The sequence below is a fragment of the Stegodyphus dumicola genome, chromosome 6 (assembly GCF_044657685.1).
Source record: "Stegodyphus dumicola isolate Sdum_Otavi_A_Nest chromosome 6, ASM4465768v1".
NCBI lineage: Eukaryota > Metazoa > Arthropoda > Arachnida > Araneae > Eresidae > Stegodyphus > Stegodyphus dumicola.
Genome location: NC_140773.1, coordinates 2,455,126 through 2,476,456, shown reverse-complemented (window position 1 = coordinate 2,476,456; position 21,331 = coordinate 2,455,126).

The window sequence follows — 21,331 nt, the reverse complement described above, 5'->3', positions numbered from 1 at the left end:
AAATTGAAACTCGGGCTTCCACATGCCCATATTCGGGTGGAGAACTGCGTTATTCAAAATTTGATGGGTCAAAGTATCGTTGTTTTTTCACAATGCGAGAAACATACATACATACATGTTTGTGTGGTGTTAATTTTGAGTTTTATTTTTATTTCATGTACAACATGAATACGAACCAAACAGTATCAAACGTTCTTCACGAAGGGATCTTTCCCGAATTTAGAACCAATAATGGATGAGTGTAAGTAGTAGTAATATGTACCAAATACTGCTAATACTTCATGATATAAATAGAATTCGTACGTTTTAATAAAATGCACTAATAATACAGCTTTTTCTTTATTCAGCGAATAAAATGTTTCAGAAAGAGAAGTTATTATTTTTTGTTATATGGTACATTACCTTCATTAGACAAAGGTTTCGAAAATACTGGTATTATTTAGAAGTAATATTTAGAAGTAAATATTGTGTAATTACTTATGAACGTTTCTAGCTATAGTTTCAATGCTGGTCTAGAGAGTTTGAATCTTGTCGACGATTCTTGGCGTTATTAATCATGATTTCAATAATAATTGGTATTAGCTAATTGAAATGCCGAAATTTGTCTCAATTAAATATCAGCAAATTCTATTGTTGTTGTTCTTGTCTTGTCCATATTACATGGAACAATGGTTTCCACAGCCTACTCCGAAGAGAGATTAGACTTTTATCCCCCTCCAATTTTGAGGGAGAGAACTCCGTGTAGGGGATACAGGGTGTCCCACACCTCTTTCCTTACACACGAGAGAACTTTCGGTTCACCACATATTTAGAGTGCCGCCATGCCGCACCGAAACCCTAGCAAATTCAATTAGAAATCCCAATTTATATTTGCGGAAAATAAATAATAATCTTTACTGTTATTTAACTCGTATTCCGTTTAGCGTTATATAAATTCCATAATAAAGCATAACTCGATATCTGGCCTAACTTTAGTTTTTGTTAAAGCTTCCAAACTCTCAAATTGCTTATTGTTTGTCAATTGAAATACCGTCTTGCTTTAAGCATACTACTTCTTTGGGGAAAAGTCTAGGTTATAGGTTTTTGTTATAACTTTATTCATTATTATTTGTTATAACTTTTTTCAATTTTAAATTACTTGAATTGTCGTTACTCATGTTCTAAATAAAAAAAAAACGAAATATAACGCGGATACATTTGGAAGCTAAAAGCAGTCTAAGATAGAAAACAAATATCGAGCTAATCTAATTCCATAACCACCGCTTTGCTTTGAAATGAGAAAGCAGTTTGATTAAAATAAACTGTGCATCATCCTCTTTAGAGTATGTCAATGGCAGTAATTTTCAATTTTTTATATCACAAGAAGTTACGAAAAAACTGGTGGTCAGCAGTTTCCTGCATTATATTTGATTACAAAATTTTTTCTCCATCGAATCAAAACTTATGTCGAAAAATTCACTTTCACATTTTCATCTAAAGTTATACCCCATAACTTGGCTTAAAAAATAGTTTTGCCCAGTTTTCCATTCAACAAATAATATAAGCACGCTTCTCTTTCGTTATATATTAATAAATAAATTATGTTTCTTACATCTTATGTATATATGCGGAAGCCTCCATGAATATACTCTACAGTCCATAGAAACTACTTAGTTGTACAGTATTTTTTAATTCGGAATTCAAACATTTCATCAGTATTGATATTTTGGTTCCGGGAGAAAACATTCAAGTTTTCAAGCAACATAAATTAACGTACCTTTGATAACGAGGAGAGAAGACTGCTAGGTCGGTAATTTAGAGCGTTCGAAGGACACTGGCCAGGTTTGAAATAGGCTTCATGAATTTACATTTCTGGCTTTCTGGAAAATAGCATTGTATTTAATGAACAATTAAAATTTTTATGGAAATAATAATACTAATTTCTAATGTGTACATAAAGTTAATTAGTAATTATCTTTAATATGGAAAAGAAGAAATTTGCAGGGAACGTTTTTGATCATATGACTGGAGGAAGTGTGCAGTCAACGTGCATTTTTAGGCTTATATTAAGCAATATAATTGCTAACCTCAAAATGTTAAGTTACTAAATACGGTTTCTAGACTGTTAGCAATAAGCTTAACTTTCTCTGTGTTTGTGTAGGCTACCACTGCATCGATAGCAAAGAACGCAATCAATGCTTTATGTGTGCATAGTCCGGCAGAGTCACTCCAAAGACTGCTGTCATTGGTCGTTCGAGACTTTATATGTTCTGAATATTGTGATTGTAAGAACTAGTCACATGACGTCTTGATCTCATTCTGGAAAATAAGACATTGGATTTTAAAATTTGAATTCCTAGCTCCATGCAAAATTCTTAGTACGCTAATCTTAAGTACAAATTAGGTGAAAAATGTAGAATCAATATCTTTACTAGATATAATTTCATGTGTAGAATAGTTTTATCATTAAGTTTAAAACAAAAATTTTCCCAATTATATAATTCATAATGAGCTTATGTTATATTTACAAACAGGTTCTACTACAATAACCCCAAATACAACTCCTCAAGAAATTGTATTATCAAAAAATTAGATGTTAAAAAAATCTAAAGATTTTGTGAGATTACCAACACAGCTATCAAAGATTCACCAAGAAATTTAGCAGTACTTATTACTACATCATAAATTCTTATCTGCATTTGGATTACTTTCCAGCTCAATGGAAGCAGGCTGTGAATGTTACCTTTACAAATCCTGGGAAAGTTTCTAGGCTGCCAGCCGGTTATCGCCTGTCAATTTGTTCCCGTGCATTGAGAAAATATTCGTAAGGTTACTTTTCTTAAAAGACTGAATGAATTTCTAGTACATCATAACATTATTAATAAGGATCAATTCTGCTTCAGGCATGGTCACTGTACAACGTTACAAATTCTCAACGTTGTGGAGACTATTGCGCAGGCTTTCACTAAAAACAATATATAGCAGCTTGCGTTCTTGACGTTGGGAAAGTCTTTGACCGAATACGGCTTAAGGGAGTCTTATGTGAACTTTCCATCTTCAAGCTTAATAAAATTTTTGAATCATATTTGCATTGTTGAACATTCCAAGTTTGTGTGGGAGACGCACTATTTAGTAGAAAAATTATATGTGCTTGAGTTCTTCAAGGGCCTATTCTTTTTAACACCCACATCGATGATTTGCCGGAACCTATCAGCAGCAAGATTGCAATGGATGCCGACGACACAGTTGTTACGACCAAATCAGTTAATCCCAATCATGCAATAAAAAACAAACAAATTAGCCTAAATATAATCTCTCTCTGATGCCATTTATAGAAATTCATATTAAATACATGTATATACAGTATACTTCTATTTAGGAGGTACAAGATAAATCACCCAATTAACCTAAATATGGGAATTGAAAATACAAAATATCTGGGTATATTCTTAGATAACCAGCTAACTAACGACATGTTTATTATGCCTTAAGCAAGACATGCCGCTTTTATAGCATAATAGAGCCACTTGGAAAATAGTTCAAAGCTTAACCTCAAAGTTCAAAGCATTCTAAATAACAAAGATAATGATATGCAAGTGGATCAAACTAGAATTAGAGTTTAAAAGAAGAAAACCGGTTTTGAAAATGAATTTCACATAATAATTATTCTTAATAATTAGCAACTAAATTAGTTCAATAATATAATAAAAACTCAGTAATTATTCCTACTCTTTAGCAACTAAGATCCATTAAAAGCAAAATGTAGTGACGTATCTTTCCTATTATCTTTAATTTCAAGGTCATTTCATTCCTATTTTAAGATAATCTCGCACTTACCTATCAATGGAAGTGTAGGAATATATATCAATAATTATTGTTTTAAGGGTAAAATTTGGTTTCTTATCAGTTCTCATTTCAGATAAATCTTTGCTTACTCATAAACATTGTAGATATATCGTGATAGATGCGGTCACAAATTTCAGATTGCGTTAAGTTTTCATGTTAAAAGAAGTTCCGAGTTTAAAGACCAAATACTTTTGCGCATTTCAGCTGGTTGTGATGGTTAATACTCGAAGTTTTTATTCCTTATTACGTGCTCCGCTCTTAGACAGTAGACGGAAAGGGAGGAATGCCTCGTGGAGGTCTTTTTAAGAGAAATGGCTCGTATCCACGTTACACATGGGGGAAACCACGAAAACGCCTATGCAACAGCCCGTTCGCCGGGACTCTAACCCCGGACCGAACTACCAGCTCGGCCGCTGGTGGGCTTATACTCGAGGTTGACTTAGTTTATTCTGACAAAACAAAGCTAAGAAGAGTTATTCTGGAGGAAGTTCTGAGAACATCTGGCTCGTATTAACATCACACATGGGGCAAACCAAGAATGAAGCCATCCATTAGGCTGTGTTCGAATCCAGTATTCAACGTTCTTTGCCACTAGAAAACAGGTAGATACGCAGTAGCTAAGAGCTACTTGTCAGAAATTCCTTTTCATACTTGCAGCATTTCTGATGTTATACTTTACTCATCAGCCGCCCAGATGGCATAGTGGTTTGAGAAGACTCCTGCGTGTGCCGAAGGGACGGGATTGGAATTCAGGAGTTAGTATGGCTGTAATTCTGGCGAACATATTATGTGCTTCCACAAAAGGTGGCTACCACTTCCGGCCTTAGTAGTGTTGGCGAAGGAAGCAGCCTTGGGTGTTACATTGGTGGAACACACTGTTCCTATTCCAAACTCATTTCTAAAACAGCAGACTTTTAGACAGCTTCTTATACAGTTGCAAAACAGATGGGATGCTTCGCCTACCGGTAGAAGGACATTTAGTTATCTTAAAAAGGTATCAACAAAATTTCTCTCTTTCTCTTCTCCACTGACTACCTACTTCACTGGCCATGGACCCTTTCAAGCTTATCTCAAGCGATTGGCTAGAATTGAAAACGATACATGTGAATGTGGTAAACGTGGTTCACCTGATCATTATGTACACTCTTGTCCCATGACAGCTCAGTTCCACCTTGCAAGAACTGCAGATGCTCACAGAATTGTCTGGCTCAAACACCTGATGAGACACTCTGGTAACTTAAAATAAGTTTAATAACATTTTGCAGTGGTGCTCAGAGTACACGCTTCATTTAAGCTCTCTGGAGGCAACTACATTAGGGTCCGACTTATTAAAATGTAGTTTCATTATGTCTTTAGGTCTTTCATTATGTCACTGCACTGCAGTATTTGTAATCATCTCTCAACTCTTTAAATTGCATAATTATTTGTATAACCTAATTGTAAATAATCTAGGATAACACTGCAGCTCAATAGCTTTATTGCTTTTACTTTATTTTTTCATTAACGTTGTATTACTATCATTATAATACTTCAAAAGTGTATATTTATATCGTTCTAAACTTCTTATACTGTCTTAGTTATGTTTTGTAACATATGATATCTTGAGGTATGAGAGTGTTATGTATTAACATCTCTTGCACACTTAATATAACCATGTTTTACTGCAGGATAAATCTCTGTAGTAACTATTTAAGCACATTTATAAGTATGACCAGTTAAATCAAATTCATGTGAAGATTGTTTACTATTCTCTGATAATCTTGACAGTATAATATATAGCTTTGTATCCCTTGATGACTCTGACAATACAATATATAGTTCTTATTTGACTGCCCTAGTAAACAAATCAATATATACTCTGACGGTAATTTGTAAATCACTGTCATTTTTGGGATCTATCTTTGCCTAGGTACGTTCTGCTATGTCCTTACTGTATTGTACATGTTGCATCTCTATAACAATTTCATTCCAGTACTGTTTAAAATGTATTCGCTACACTTACTTTTGTTAATGAACATATCTTGCATACTAAATAGGAATGATCTATAAACTGTAAATAGCACAGTACCTTTCGTCACGTAGAAATAGAGCAAGCTATTTTTCCTGTACATATACTATTATATCATCTTGTTATTCTTAAAGAGATCCCACCTGCCTTTCATTCCTATTACACCTTCACATTGTATGCTTTTTGTAAATATGGTTGAAATTGATGTGTGGATACAATATCTATTATTATGCTATTATATCTAATGTATACAATTCCAGTTCTCGCATTTACCTTAGGTTACTTTAGGTCAGAAGCCTATATCAGTTGTGATAAGGCCTTAGTAGTGGCCAAGCCTAATTCAGACAGGTGCCCACGAATGGGATGAAAGATTTTACACATCAAAGCTATATTTAGCTTCTTCATATTACATGTTGAATTTTAAATTATACAACTGTTAAACTGCCTAAATTTATACTGAAAACGGAATTTTAATTTCTTAAATTTAGCGTGATTGGTAAGGAAAGTAAGTTTAGAATGTTCGAAAACCTATTTTGGATTATCACTTAGGTAAGATAATGTAATTAAGAACACGAAAAGAAAGGACCAAAGTATGTTATTTTGCTGAATGCCTGTTAAAAGATGACATATTATGATAAATGTAAATAAGAAATAAAAAACAAATTTGTAAAAATAGGTTAAATTAATTGATTATGTTAGACTCTCAAGAATTATTTGCCTTGGATGAGACATGCCTTTGTGGAAAGCTTGAATTTGAAAAGAAATTGTATGATAACAGTAAATACAAGATGAAATATCAAGAAAAAATACATTTGGAAATAAATGTAAAATACCGTTAAGTTAATTGATTATTGCACGTTACAAAAAACCCACACCATTAATTTAAGCAGTTCATAAACAACGAGTGAAAAAAGAATAACGTCTATTTCCCCATACGCTTTTTCAAGTCCTCAATAAATTCACGCATATTTGGGCGCAAAGCTCACCCCATACCCTTTTTTAAGTCCCCAGTAAATAATACTCATATAATTGGGTACAAAGGGAACAAATTTCACAAATTCCGCAGCACTTCACTTACGCAAGCGCTGAAGACTGAATTGTGAATTTATTCGCTTAGCCAAAAGATACATAGACGTTCTTTGGCTTTGGCCAAGCGACGAAGGTTACCATGTTGAAAATATGCCTATTGTGCATGCATGAAGCATAAATCATGCTAAGGCTAGACGCTACCGTTTAAACGCCAGCTGGTTTAAAGTTTTCAATATCTGATTTTCCATGAGAAGATGTGGGAGGCCTAAAATGTATTGAATTGTTACAGCCAAATAATATAATATACAGGGTGTTTCATAGATCATGGGACAAATTTGGAGGGGTGGTGGAGCGTACTAAAACATGCATTTTTGTATAGAAATGTAGGGTCTAAAGTTACGGGTTAAGACAGGAACCCCCCCCCTGAAAAAAAAACGACACGAGAGGAAAATGTGTTTATGTACAAAATCAACGCAAAGTGCTTCTTTACAGCAATACAGTATTCACAATAAATGTTCAAAAAAGAGAACACGAACAGTAATAGGAACTAGAGCTCTGACTGGGCTGACAATGCAGCGGTAAAGGGCGGTAGTGAGCCGGACAAACCACGATCCGATGCATCAGAGGTTCATTCGCAATTCTGATATCGAGCGTGATGGGTGAGTTTACGCACAGGGAAAGAGCTTACATGCATCTCATTTATGGTGCTGCTAATGAGAGCGGCAGAGCAGCGCTACGTTGTACCAGGAACGGTTTCCAAGCAGGCGTATACGGAAGCACCCAATGTTCGAGAGGTTGCATCAGTCTCTATATAAAAACAGGTCATTTGAAGCCACTTCTGACACTAGGAGTGGAAGAAAAAGTGCACGACAACCTCGCATTGAAAGAATCCATCTTGAACATTATGCATGAATCACCTCAGACAAGTACAAGAGCTTTTGCACGTCGTCTGCAGCTGAGTCATTCCATCGTTTGGAAAGTATTGCATGAAAATGGTTTACACCCATACCATTTGTAGGGAGTCCAAGCCTTGCAAAACACAGATTACCCTCTTCGAGTTCATTTCTATTATTAGTTCTTGCAGCAGTGTGCAGCGCAGGCGGATTTTCCATCGATGTGCTATTCGCGGACGAGGCAACTTTCTCACAGTACGGCATCTTCAATAGCCACAACATGCACGTATGGGGAACTCTTAATCCACAACGGGACAGGTCCACATGCATTCGAAACCCGCTTCTCCGTGAATGTGTGGGCGGGTATTGTTAACGACTACCTCATAAGCCCATACCTCTTACCTTGCACGTACAAATGGCTTATGTTATCATATTTTTCTGCCAGAGGTGCTACCGGAATTGCTGCTGGATGTTCCGGCTATCGTTCGTCATCGCAAGTGGTTCCAGCATGATGGTGCACCAGCCCATAACCACGTGCGGGTCCGCAATTATTTGGATGGGACATTTCCGGGCGGATGGATTAACCGTGGTGGACCCGTTTGATGGGCATCCCGTTCGCCAGATTTATCCAGCTTGAATTTTTTTATGGGGCCGTCTTAAGAGCATCATTTACGAGACTCCCGTTGACTCATCGGAGCACCCCATTGTACGACTATCCATTGCGCCTGGAACCGTGCGCGAAGTGCCTGTCGTTTTTCAAAATGTTCGTCAATCTCTTCTGCGACGTTACCGAACATGTTCAAGTTCAAAATTGCGACCACCCTGCTGGTGGTCGCAATTTCGAACATTTATTGTGATACTGTATTGCAACAAAGAAGCACTTTGCGTTGATTTTGTACATAAACACATTTTCCTCTCGTGTCGTTTTTTGCGTTCCAGCCTTAATCTGTCACTTTAGACCCTACATTCCTGTAATAACATGCATGATTTAGTACGCTTCACCACCCCTCCAAGTTCGCCCCATGATCTATGAAACACCCTGTATGCATATCCGATTTCATTTGCATGTAAAACAGTGTTTTCAAACATGCATAAAAAAGTAAAATATTGAAAATGTGTGCTTGAAAGGTCTTCAAGAAAGAGTTTGAGTATTTTCTATGTGTCGCGAGTACGAAGAAATACATATAGTTCTCAGATTTTCTTTTTCATAATAATAATAAATGTGATACTCGTAATAACTCAGATGTGAAAGCACAAAATGGTAAGTAAACAAGGGAAGGGAGAGTGGGTAGCACTCGATGGAAAAGAAAACAGTTTACTTTAAAGTGTGATCATATTATATTAGAAGTCTTATGTATGTAAATTTATTTTATTTTGTGCTTAAGTAAATATATAATAACAGAGTTTGATTTTTAGCCACATTTATTGTGTGAGTTTTAAAAATAACGATGTAGAATTTACACTTTCTTTTTATCATTGTTTATTCAAGTTTATATTTATTCAAAACATTAGCACTATTTATAAACATCGAAAGAATTATATACATTTAGAACAACTAAAGTATAATCAAATTATGGTTTGAGTACTTAGTTATTATTATTTTACTTTTTATTTATTTTATTTATTTTAATTTATTTTTAATTTATTTATTTTATTTTATTTATTTATTTATTTTTGTTCACAGTACTTTTAATACTAGCATGCAATTACATAATGTAGAAATTATTGCAATTACATAATATATAAAATGTAGAAGTAAAATGAAATAGAGTGACAAGTAAAGGAAAAAAGACACGAAGAATCTGCGGTCACTAATTTATCACTGCCAGGAAGGAAATTGGGTGTGGATAGGGCAAGTCAGTCTTTCTAAGCTAAGGCTACTAAGGACATTTCTTCCCCCTTTTTTGGGTTCACTTGGACTTTGTATCTCCATGCATTCTAATCTCCTTGGGTTAATACAATACTGGGGTAAGTAAATTTTAGATCCTTGTGAGATGCAGCCGTATATTGCTATAGTTCATGCTGCTTACAACAACTGCTTTCCCGGTTCTAAATAAGCTATACTCAACGGAAACCTGGTTGAATGTTTTTCTCTACCACTATTTAAGAAAACATATCATATTAAATCGTTTAAAAAACTAGTGTCTTGCAATTTCACTCTTTGCTGGAAAATTTTCCTTAAAACGCGGTTGTCAGTAATTGCGTTAAATTTGTATAAAAACCTTATCAATTGTTATCCGCGATTTTAGTTTTGAAGTAGTTTCACTCACTTCTTTGCAAGAAGGCTTAAACTCTGTTTGTTCCATGTAGTCTACCTTAAAGTGTAATTTTGCGTAATTAGCTTATTCCGAACAAAAGCTATGATTGCGACTATCGACACTACGAATAAGCGTAGGTGTATATGCGCGGGGCAGAATAGACCTCTTGCGGACACTTAGCCGACAGCACGTTTAGCCGACACGGACTGTTAGCGAACAAGACATTTAGCCGACAGGACATTAAGCTGAAAACAATACTCGCTCTTCCCACTTCTAGTACTTTTGGATTTCATTCCTACTTTGTTCAAAATCGTTTCGCTCCTCCCACTAATGAAATTTCCTTCTCCATTTAAAAAGCAGAGTGATTCGCACTACTCCTCGCCACACTGAAACTACTTTTTTTTCTGAAATTCTATTTATACCCTCAAAATGCTGTTCACACGTTACGCATCGTATATTTATCAATCTGGGTAAGGGCTCTGGCGCAGCGAGCTTCGACGCCGAGCCCATGAAATGTGCTGTTGTAAAGGAAAATGATAATAAAAATCTCACGTGCGCTCCGGAGCCTAAGACTGAACCCAAGAACGAAAAGCTTTCCCGATTTCCTGCCCATAACTGAGGTGAAATGAAGCTATCTAGGAGGTCTTTTTGCCGATAGCGGTGTAAAGAATTATGTAGGAGTGTTGACCTAGCGCTAACATAACCTTAATTTTCTACTCTTCACATCATACAGATAGAGCACAGCGTCGTGTGTACGTAACTTAAATTTTAATTTTTACATGCCAGTAGATGATGCTAAATGGTAACGGTTTTCTCAGCCGTTAGGTCATGTGGCTTTTGACTTTCATGTATATGAGCATCAGTTTCTATTCTGTGCTTCTGGTTTTGATAGATTTATTGGTATAAGCAAACTGGGAATCACAGCTATTTAAGTTTAAATTGATACCTACGGGTTCGTTTACTTCGTTAGGAAATTTTTTTTGGTCTTCCTATTTTTTTTTCCGTTTTTTGTTATTAGAATGTGGGAATATTTTGCATAATTTTTATTTAGGGAAGAAACATTATTGTGCATGCTATATATGTATATATATATATATATATAAAGAGAGAGAGAGAGAGGAAAGAAAGATGATGATTGTGATTGATATGTATATGCACATATACTAGAGTTTATGTATTAAGTTCTGTCTACTAATACATAAACTCTAGTATATGTGCATATATATCAATCACACTTTGTCACACTATACAGAACACTTTGTTATATATTGTTCTGTTTTTCGTAAATTCTGTAATAGGGCGACTCTTCCTTCCGCTATTTTTAAACTAAGAATAAGCAATTCGTCTCATGCTTGTGAAATTAAAAATCTTGGAATTAAATGCGCGATTCTGTAACATCAGTTTTACTGACTACGCTTCTCGCTTAAAACGTTACTTAGAATGGTTTAATGAAAAATAGTAAAGAGACTAGAGAAGAGAAAATATTTAAAAATAATGCCATTAGACAACTAATAAGGAAAAGAAATCATGCAAGAAAACAATAGCAAAGATTCAAATGCCCGGCCTATAAAGTTCTCATGAATAAACTTAACCAAGATCTCAGGACTCTTATCGAAAACCATGCACAACTCGACTGGCCAGATATTTAGAATCGCCCTCAGCCGACGATAGCTCTGTTTAGAATGCGGTTTCTAAGTTTAAAAGACGCAATACGAATATTCCGCCGATGAACGGCCCTTCTGGGATTGCTTACACGGATTTTGAGAAAGCGGAATCTCTCGCAGGTAATTATGCTTCTCAATTTCGTACACAGAACATCCTTCACGCATAAACAGAACATGTTGTGTCTTCCCTTATTACCCAATTCCCTTCAAAAACAAACCTTAACAACACACCCTTAACCATGCCTTCGGAAGTTAGTAGTTATATTGAGAAGAGGAAAAATAGAAAAAGCCCTGGTTTAGACAATGTCAGCAGTAAAATGATGAAAGAAATGGGTCCAAAAATACTATGAAAATTCACGAAGCTAATAAATCCAATGCTCCAAATCCAACATTTTCCAACCAGTATGAAAACTGCAGTTATCGCACCGATATTAAAGCCAGTAAAAGATCCTGCCAGTGCCACCTCATACACAATGAATCAACTTGCTTTCCACACTCAGCAAAAGCGCCGAAGCTGTGATATTAAAACGTATCCAAGACTTCATCAGAGATAAAAATATTCTGATTCCCCAACAATATGGATTTCGGCAGAAACATTAACGACGCATCAACTGTATCAAGTTACAGAATTAATTGCTGACGGGCTTAAAAATAAACGTATAACGGGCGCCTTCTTTCTTAATATATCGAAAGCTTTCGACTATGTATGGCTACAGGGTCTCACATACAAGTTAATAAATCTGTATTTCCCAGATCACATCATAAACCTCATTAATTCCTATCTATACGATATATACTTTGTCTTCGTTATAAACAAGCTTATTCTATGCGCAGAGAAACCCTTGCAGGCTTTCCTCAAGGGAGCTTACTCTCACTCACCCTTTTTTCAATTTATAAGAACGACATCCCACACAACCCCCACACTTATTTTTCCAACACAGCTCCGTCTTCTGAAGCATTTCTTGTTGCATTATGCAAAAAATACTAAACGTTTACGTATAATTTAACTGACATTATTTACATATGTACAAAATCCATAACAATAAAGTTATTCAATCTCCTCCTCCTTAAGAACTGCATACTCCAGACAATGTGCTCGTGAATCGAATATTACTTTGTAGTCGTCCACAGATTTAATGGAGGAGATGACTCTTGAATGGTCGTTTTGCCTAGTTGTAGCAATCCACATTTGCTCTCTATGATTATAAAGGGAACAGAGCTGATTTGTTCCATCATCAATCTCACGTACAACGTACCAGGGTTATAATCTAAATAATCTGTTTTTATTGCATAAAATAGAACAGCTACGATGTAATTGGCGCCGAAATGTAAAATTAGTTATTTCTTAATAATGAAATAAAATAAATTAAAATATTGGAAGAATTATTCATTCAATATTTGAATGAATAACGAATTCAAATTTTGACACTTGTTAAATGCACCAAATAAAGGAACAATTCAATATGGGTCTTTAAAAATGTTATATCCGAAAAGTAGATTTTAATTTTTAATTGCTTATTTCAATATTCGAAAAAAACTGCTCCTGTATTGCTGTTGATAATATGTTGTAGGTCAAAAAAATTTAAACCATTACAAAACAGAATAAATTGATTATTCGTATAATATTACAGATAAAAAAAGAACCAATTAGCACTTATATTAAATAAACTAGTGTTATTTCGTAGATTCTTTTATTAATATTGAGATCGGGAAAATAAAGAAGTTTTCTTTTTGTTGGTTCTAGTATTTTTATAATTACGTTTCTGCTTAACTCGTTACTAAAATTTTAAATTAATAATAATAATTTGCCATTTTTAAGTAGACTGAAGTACGTTGGTTTAAATCATTTTATACGTATATCGATTTTTAGCACAGTTACATAAGTCTTGGGACTGAGCTTTTGTTTATTTAAAAAAACAAACAAACAAAAAAAAAAAAAAAAAAAAAAAAAAAAAAACAGAGTTGCCTTTTTTTTTTAGTAAATGAAAGAAAGAAATTTAAAAATTATTATTTTTTGACATGTAGGACATTACCTCCGTTGGTTAAAGGTGTGTAAATTTATATTGAAAGTAATGCTGAGATGTAAATTTTGAGAATTAGTTATGCACTGCTTCTGCTTTTAGCTTATTATCAAAGCTAGTCTAGGATTATTCTTTCCAATTTTGCTCATCATTTCAATAACGATTGGCATATGCTAATTAAAATACCAATATTTGCCTGAAAATTAAATATTACAAATCCTATTAGAAATCCCAGTTCACATTTGGAAATAATAATGAATAAAATATTTGCTGTTATTTGACATTTATTGACAAATTATTCCGTTTAGTGCTTAGCATTGTATAAATTCCCGAATGATTCGTAATTCGGTATTTTTATATTTAGCCTAAATTCTTTTTCCAAAAAGCTTGGATATCTCTCAAACTGCTTATTATATCTCAATTGAGAAACCATGCTCATTTAATAACATTTTTTGAAAAACGGTCTAGGTTAAGGTTTTTTTAATTTTAAAGGTCTAGGTTAAGGTTAAATTAAATGAATTGTCGTCAGTCTGGTTGCAAATCAAAGTTCCGTAACATAACGCGAATACATTTGGTAGCCAAAAGCATTATAGAATCAACCAATCTGCAAAGCAAATAATGATATAATTTATATTAGAAAACCACCACTTTGCTTCTAAGAGACAAAGCAGTTTTATTCAAACGAAATACAAAACGAGTACAACTTTATTCCAATAATTCATCGCTTTGATTAAATTTATGTTCCTTAAAGATGATATATGAAAAACCTTTTGTAATACTAAATTATATATATATATATATATATATATATAGGTAAATAGTATTTTTATATATTTTTCTATAAGAATTTAGTTTAATTAGTTATTTAATAAATATTTAATAAATAGGTACTTTTAATTGCGTGTATATGAGTAGGAGTATATTCATACTTATTCACAGAAATGGAAATTTTACAGTGCGAAATTTAATTAATCTTATTTACATCAAGAACTACATATAGTGTACTACATATACCCATTAGGTTATAGATTTTATTTGTATGAAATCTGTGAAAGATTATGTAGCACTAAAAGTGAGATACAGAATAAAATATTATACACTATGAGATATTTCCTTAATTCCCGAACCCGGTTGAGGATCGGTATTTGTTGAGACTTGTAAATTCTTTAAAGTTCGTTTTGTTACAATATAATTTATTGTATTTTGGGTACTATTAAGTTTATTCTATTTTTATATTGATGTTTCATTTATATTCTGAGAGATACAGGTAACATTCAAAGCAGCGTTTTTTAAACTGTGGGTCAGAAGTGGGTCGCCAAAAATTTAGCAGTTCTGGTATTTCTTTAACTTATTAGAATAATTTTACAATTAGCAAATATTTTTACAGATTGTATCTGAGAATAGCTAAAGCTAAGACAATACAGATAGAGAAAAAAGGAAAATGTTTCGACGCATTCTTTTTACTCGTATAATAAAAACGTTCATTTTACTTGCTTTGCACGTGATTCTGTCATTTAGTCTGTTACTTATTTAAAATTTTCACATTGTTCTGTGTCTTAAAATTGGAAATTAAAGTTAATGACATAAAATTGCAATAACATATTATAGTACAAGGGAAAAATTGACAGTTTCACACACGCGTATGTCAGATTTACGCAATGCTTATGGGGTCCCACAAAGTTTTCATAAATATTAGGGGGTCCTGAGGGTCGAGACTGAAAAAGGTTTATAAAAACCCTGATTCAAAGTATTGTAAACAGTTGGTCGACACAGTGTTTGTATATTATTATTTCTTCGCAGCATTATATTCTAGGATTCATCCTTTCTTCCACGCAAAACATCTATGTGTATGCGTGTCATAGTAAGCTGCAGGGTGTTGCTATCAGTGGTAAGACAGTGGTAAGATAAGCGAGTTTTAAGGGATAGCAAGTATACTAAATTTGAATGAATATTACGAAGTTTACGCCAGATTAAATTATTATTACGCCATATTTAAGAAATTTAATGATTTCGAGTCACATGTTAATATATTTTTTTTACCATTAAAAGTGGACCTGAGTAATGTAACAGAAAATCTACAAAAAGAACTGAATAATATGCAGTGCGATATATATCTTGTTTAAATATTTAAAGTTGCACATGCTATTAACTTTTACTCGTACTTATCAAAATTTAAATATCTTCAGTTTCAAATTTTAGCAATAAGGTTAATCGCCTTGTTTCGAAGTACATTTATACGTCAACAGTTTTTTTTCTAATATTAACAAGTATTACAAAAGAGATCCAAATGGTAGGATAAGCATCTAGGATCCCTGCTGAATATAGTTCCCGTTAGGCTGTTATCACACGTCGGTTTGTTTCGGACGAACAATTGTTTGGAACAATTTTTCTGCTTTGTCACAACAGCCAATCACCCTAGATAGCTTTGGGGTTAACATAGGGGAAACTGGTTCCCCAATTTCAAACCCGCTGTTAGCATTTGGAACGGATAGCTGATTGGTTGAAAACGAACAACTTACAATTTTTTTGAGAAGGAAGGAAAAAGTCGCACGTCTTTCTTTCAATAGTAAACCAGGCAGAAAAATTGTCTGAAACAGTTGTTCGTGTGAAGCAAATGCCCTGTGATATGGGCCTTAGTGTTACTCGAAAACAACTAAAGTTATCAAACTGGAAACGCCTTTAAGTCTCAAGCTGTAGTTAAAAGAGAGAAATGCAAATTTATTTAGATAGAATCATGTATACCTTTTTCTGCACTTATCGATAAAAAAAAAAAATTAACGCATGTAGGAAAGAGATTGGTTTCTCGTTACTTGTTCTTACGTTTTGCTACACTTGGGAAATTTGTCTGAATATTTGGTTAGTTTTCATAATTTACTCAATTTAAGTTTCTGTTATTGGTAAATTAAATGTCTAATTAAATATTTTAGTATTATTTAAAATAAATGCTAGAATAAAAATTTTATTTTTTGCAGCTAGCACATTTAAATTACGAAATGTAACCTATTGAAGTTCATTAAAAATAGTAAACTAAGAAGAGAAATTTCAAATTTTTTATCTTATTATTACTATTATTTATTCGGTATTGCGAAATATTTATTAAGTGCGATTTGAAATTAGGTTAAAATTTAGTTAGATATTTAATTTAAAAAAAAAATTCTCCCCCACAACCCCTCTCAGTTTATTCATGAATGCCGCGTGCGATTTGAGTTTGATACCACTGGTTTGTAGCATGGTTTTCACCATGACCATATAAAAAGTAAAAGGAAATTTAGAAATGTTTTCGCGAATGCAAAACTCCTTAGATACGTATAGCTTCGTCAATGGCCTAGTCGTTAATATCATTTACTATTAGGAGTTCGAAACTATGCGACTTGTCTGGCTTCATAGTCGTTTTTTGTGTTTTTTTCCCATCTGTAACGCAAGTAAGAATCATTTTCCCCTAGGAAGTCACCCACTAAGCAATCTTTCCCTTAGACTAATGGCCGACGTGGGCTTATCAATAGAGCAGGATGTCGTTTAACTCAAAGTAACCAAAACTTAAATAATTAGACCAGTCTAACAAGAAGGTTTCTATTTTTATTGAGATAAATAAAAGCTGAAATCCTAAGAGAAATAATTATAGAAATACCAAAGAAAACAACAACAAGAGATAGACAGGAATTGTACAATAGATCTATTGGGAAATTATTAACATTTTTTCGAACATCTACAAGTTAACAGAGCATCTGCTTTTGAAGCGATATCTGTAATTTGCCTGAATTTCCTTTTCAAATTATAGCGCAAAGGTTAAAAAGACGAGTAGACATTTATATCTCAGACAGAAAGGTAGATTCCAAAGTGTAAAAATATGAGTGTAATAGTTTTCGTCTCATTGATTAAGACGATACACTCGAGGGATACCTCCCTAGGGTAAGGAATGTCTTCTTGGAGAAAACTCTAAGGAAAATTAGTTAGTTTCCCTATTACGAAAACGTGAAATCACAAAAACCGATGTAGCCAAGCATTGATCCTGAACATGGAGCCAGGTCGAACCACTTGAGTTCCCGCTCGGACGCAGGTAGGTCAGCCTATTCGTATGAGTCACGTTGTTAATATAGATAACAGTAAAAGAAGTGTCTTCCTCTGCTACAAAGTGGAAATGCTCTTTTCTTTGAAATGTTTTCCACGAAGACATCGCTCCTCATAGGCAGTTAGACCACGAAAGGCTTTTCCTTAAATTATTAACGAAATGTGAAAGAAAAGCAAGGGAATAATAAATATGTATTAGCAGATTTATTTAATTTAGGTATATCAGAATATTTAAATAAAGTAAAAATAATGAATAAAATAACAAGAAATAAAAATAAGAAATAATTTATTTAAAAACATGAAAACGTAATAAAATTAAGCAGAAATACTATTTTTTTTAATTTAAAATATTGCAGCGAAAATTGCTCTTTTCGACCGAGCTCCTCTTAACTTACCGAAGAAGACGCAGGACTCAAAACCCATCAACGGCGAGATGCCTGAAAATTGGTTTTTATGTAAATTTCCTTCTTGTCAATGTTATCTTATTTATGTAAATTCCCTTCTTATTCTTCCAAAACATTTCCAGTTTGGAATGTTCCAGTATGTTCACCAGCTGTATATAAGTATCTCTTCATTCATTTCGAGTTAATAAAAAGTCTTGAGTTTAGACTTGACTACTTGCCGATTCATTTGTGGGATCCCTTCATCGCAAAGTTTGGTGGAGGCGCCGGATATCACTCAGTTTCTACGGCAGAGTTACGCCGAAGCGTACGGATTCAAGGACTTGCTCCTGAGTTTGGACTCTTGCAGGATTCGTGTAAAAGATCGAGAAAGATGATTGATGAGAAGAAAACTGAGCAGAATCCTCCAGCAGCAGCTAGTTCCGCTTCGAGTAATATCGCACCAATACCGATCCTGAAGTACCAACTGCCCAGAAGCCCGTGTATATTCACCGGAGACAGTCAAGAAGCTACTAATAGATGGCTCAAGAACTTTGATCGAATTGCCAGCTATAACGACTGGGATGATCAAATGTATCTGGCGAACATCAATTTTTACTTTGGCGGAACCGCTCGACAGTGGTTCGATAGTTGGACTGTTTTCAGGATTGCTCTTAAGAATACCTTTTCCCGAGCAGGCGCCAAGCTGAACGAGTACTATTCACACATGCCCAGCAAATCGATGAGACGACTGAAGCTTACATTCAAGATGTTCTCACTCTCTGCCGAAAAGCAAACCCATCTGAAGACGTGAAAGTGGCCCATTTTATGAAAGGTGTTGCTGAAGACTTGTACCAGGTCCTGTCGTCCGAGGACTATGACAGCGTCGATGCCTTCGTGAAACTCAGCCGTCACATAGAAAGTCTTCGACGAAGACGTACCAACCTATCACGATTCCAGAGGCTGCCTAACGTCTCTGCGGTGTCAGCCGGTTAACTAGGGTCTATAGTGCGCGCCATCGTCAGAGAAGAGATTCAGAAAATCCTGCCGAATGTTCAGGACTACACGGAAATAGAACCCGTAGCACCGAATGACATAGAATCTGTCGTTCGGGAAGAACAGGGAGAAGCAAAAACGCTACCCAACATTCACTTCCAGTTAGGTCGGAGCCAAGACGGGAATCGAGCCAGCGAACTATTCCACAACGTAGAACATATCTGTGGAAGACTGACGATAATTGTGCCTCTCTGTTTTCATTGCGGACGCCCTGGATATGTTCTGAGGTACTGTAGGGAGAGACCAAGATATTTAAAAATTCAAGAGCCGCAATGACGTCCAACCCTCGACGGGACAGTACTGAATCTACATACAGCCAATCATTAATTATTAATTAAAACCGTCAATCATTAATTCTACATGGAAAGATGACTCCAAGCGAATACTCAGAAACGATGAATATTGTTCCTAATCGCTGTTAACAGAAGAAATTCAATCTACGTAGGCATCAGTTAGAAAGCCTCTAAATACATGTGTAGCCGCAATAACTAAAATAATATACCAGGATTTGTTGAATAGTATACGGTAAATACTAGTTTTTTAGTTTAACAAAAGAGTCTTATTTTAATGACTTTTGTATCGTCTAAGTTGTTACCATATCATTTTTTAGTAAATCATTTGTTTAAACCTCTGTTTCCAAGGCTTCAATATCAGAGGATTGGGAAGATTCTATTAGAACACATCCTTTATTAATTTTTCTTAATCTTCTAACACCAGTGTGTATCTGAGTTGAATTAATTGTGTTTACAATTTTGTTTTTGACCTCCTCGGAGGTAGTTCCTTTTTCGAATAGAGTAAAACTATAGACTCTTCGGACCTCCTTCTACTTGCAGATCTATCTCGTTTTTTCTGTATCATTTTCTGAGGAAAAAGTTTTGGATCTGCCACTGTTGCAAATGAAAGCGGCTGAAGATTCGATGACACTTTTGTCTGCTCTTCAAACTTTCCCTTAAGGATCGTATTATAAAAAGTTTGTGTAGCCAATAAATCATAAATTTGATGTGCCATAGAAATAATTTTTCCTTTTAAAATATTCGAGTCTCGACTTGAGTCTTCCATAACAATTTCTAAAGAACTTAAAATTTTTCGTGCATCTGCTAATAAAGCAGTGGACTCAACTGGCTCTGTCTGAATTTTTTAACAAATTTGTAAAGCCATTGTCCAGCCAGTACTCTTTTTAAAATAGTAGAAGAATGTAGAAAACAAACGTACTTACGGTTTGATGAATCCATTCGGACCTCTTATACCGGAGATATAGTAATTCAAAAAGAGAAGCCGAAGTACGACGCACCACGTAGTCACACAAAAATGCAAACATTCATAAGTTCGTCAAATCTTCTCAGAAGCATAAAACGTAATATAATATCACAACTGGAACGCATTTAGCTTCAAAATATCGTACACTAAAATACCACAAAACAATATTTACCGAAAAAATAGCATATATTCAGGAGCCAAAGAAAGCACAAACCAATATGGAGCGAGCATGATGCGATCCGATAAGGACATACGATGCAACCATGAGCAAAGTGATACGATCTTATGCGAAAGCTAGATACGTTGCACTGGATGCTCTTTATAACGATCGATAACATCCTATAGGAAAATAGGTTACAGGGTTGGTCGATAACGCGAAAGTTTTCTTAAATATAATGGGTTAACGGAATGCTTATATCTTTGGAAAAACTCAAGATTCAAAAAGTCGAACAGTCGCGTTTTTCTAGCTGTGCGAATGGTTCCAAGCCTAAATTAAAAACATTAATCATTTAATCACTACGCATTTTAAATAAAAGACTGCTTTCAACTGTTCTGGACGAAATTAGATTATCCATGATTAGGGCGTACTTGTGTGGACTTTTTTCTTTTCATGCTCCTGAGATTTAAGATGATGGAGCAAAATGTTAAATTTAAACTATTCGTAAAATATATTTGATGTGAAACTCTATTGAAAAAGAAATTTCTAGATTTCCGATTTCTAATTTCTATGCTTTAATTGTTAAATTCCGAGTTTATCCTTTTAATAAATATCGGTAATTTTTCAGACTGCTATTTGATATTTCAAAAGAAAGTTTTATATATTAAATATTAATATTGACTAAAATATTTCATCTGTTCTCCTTTTCATACCA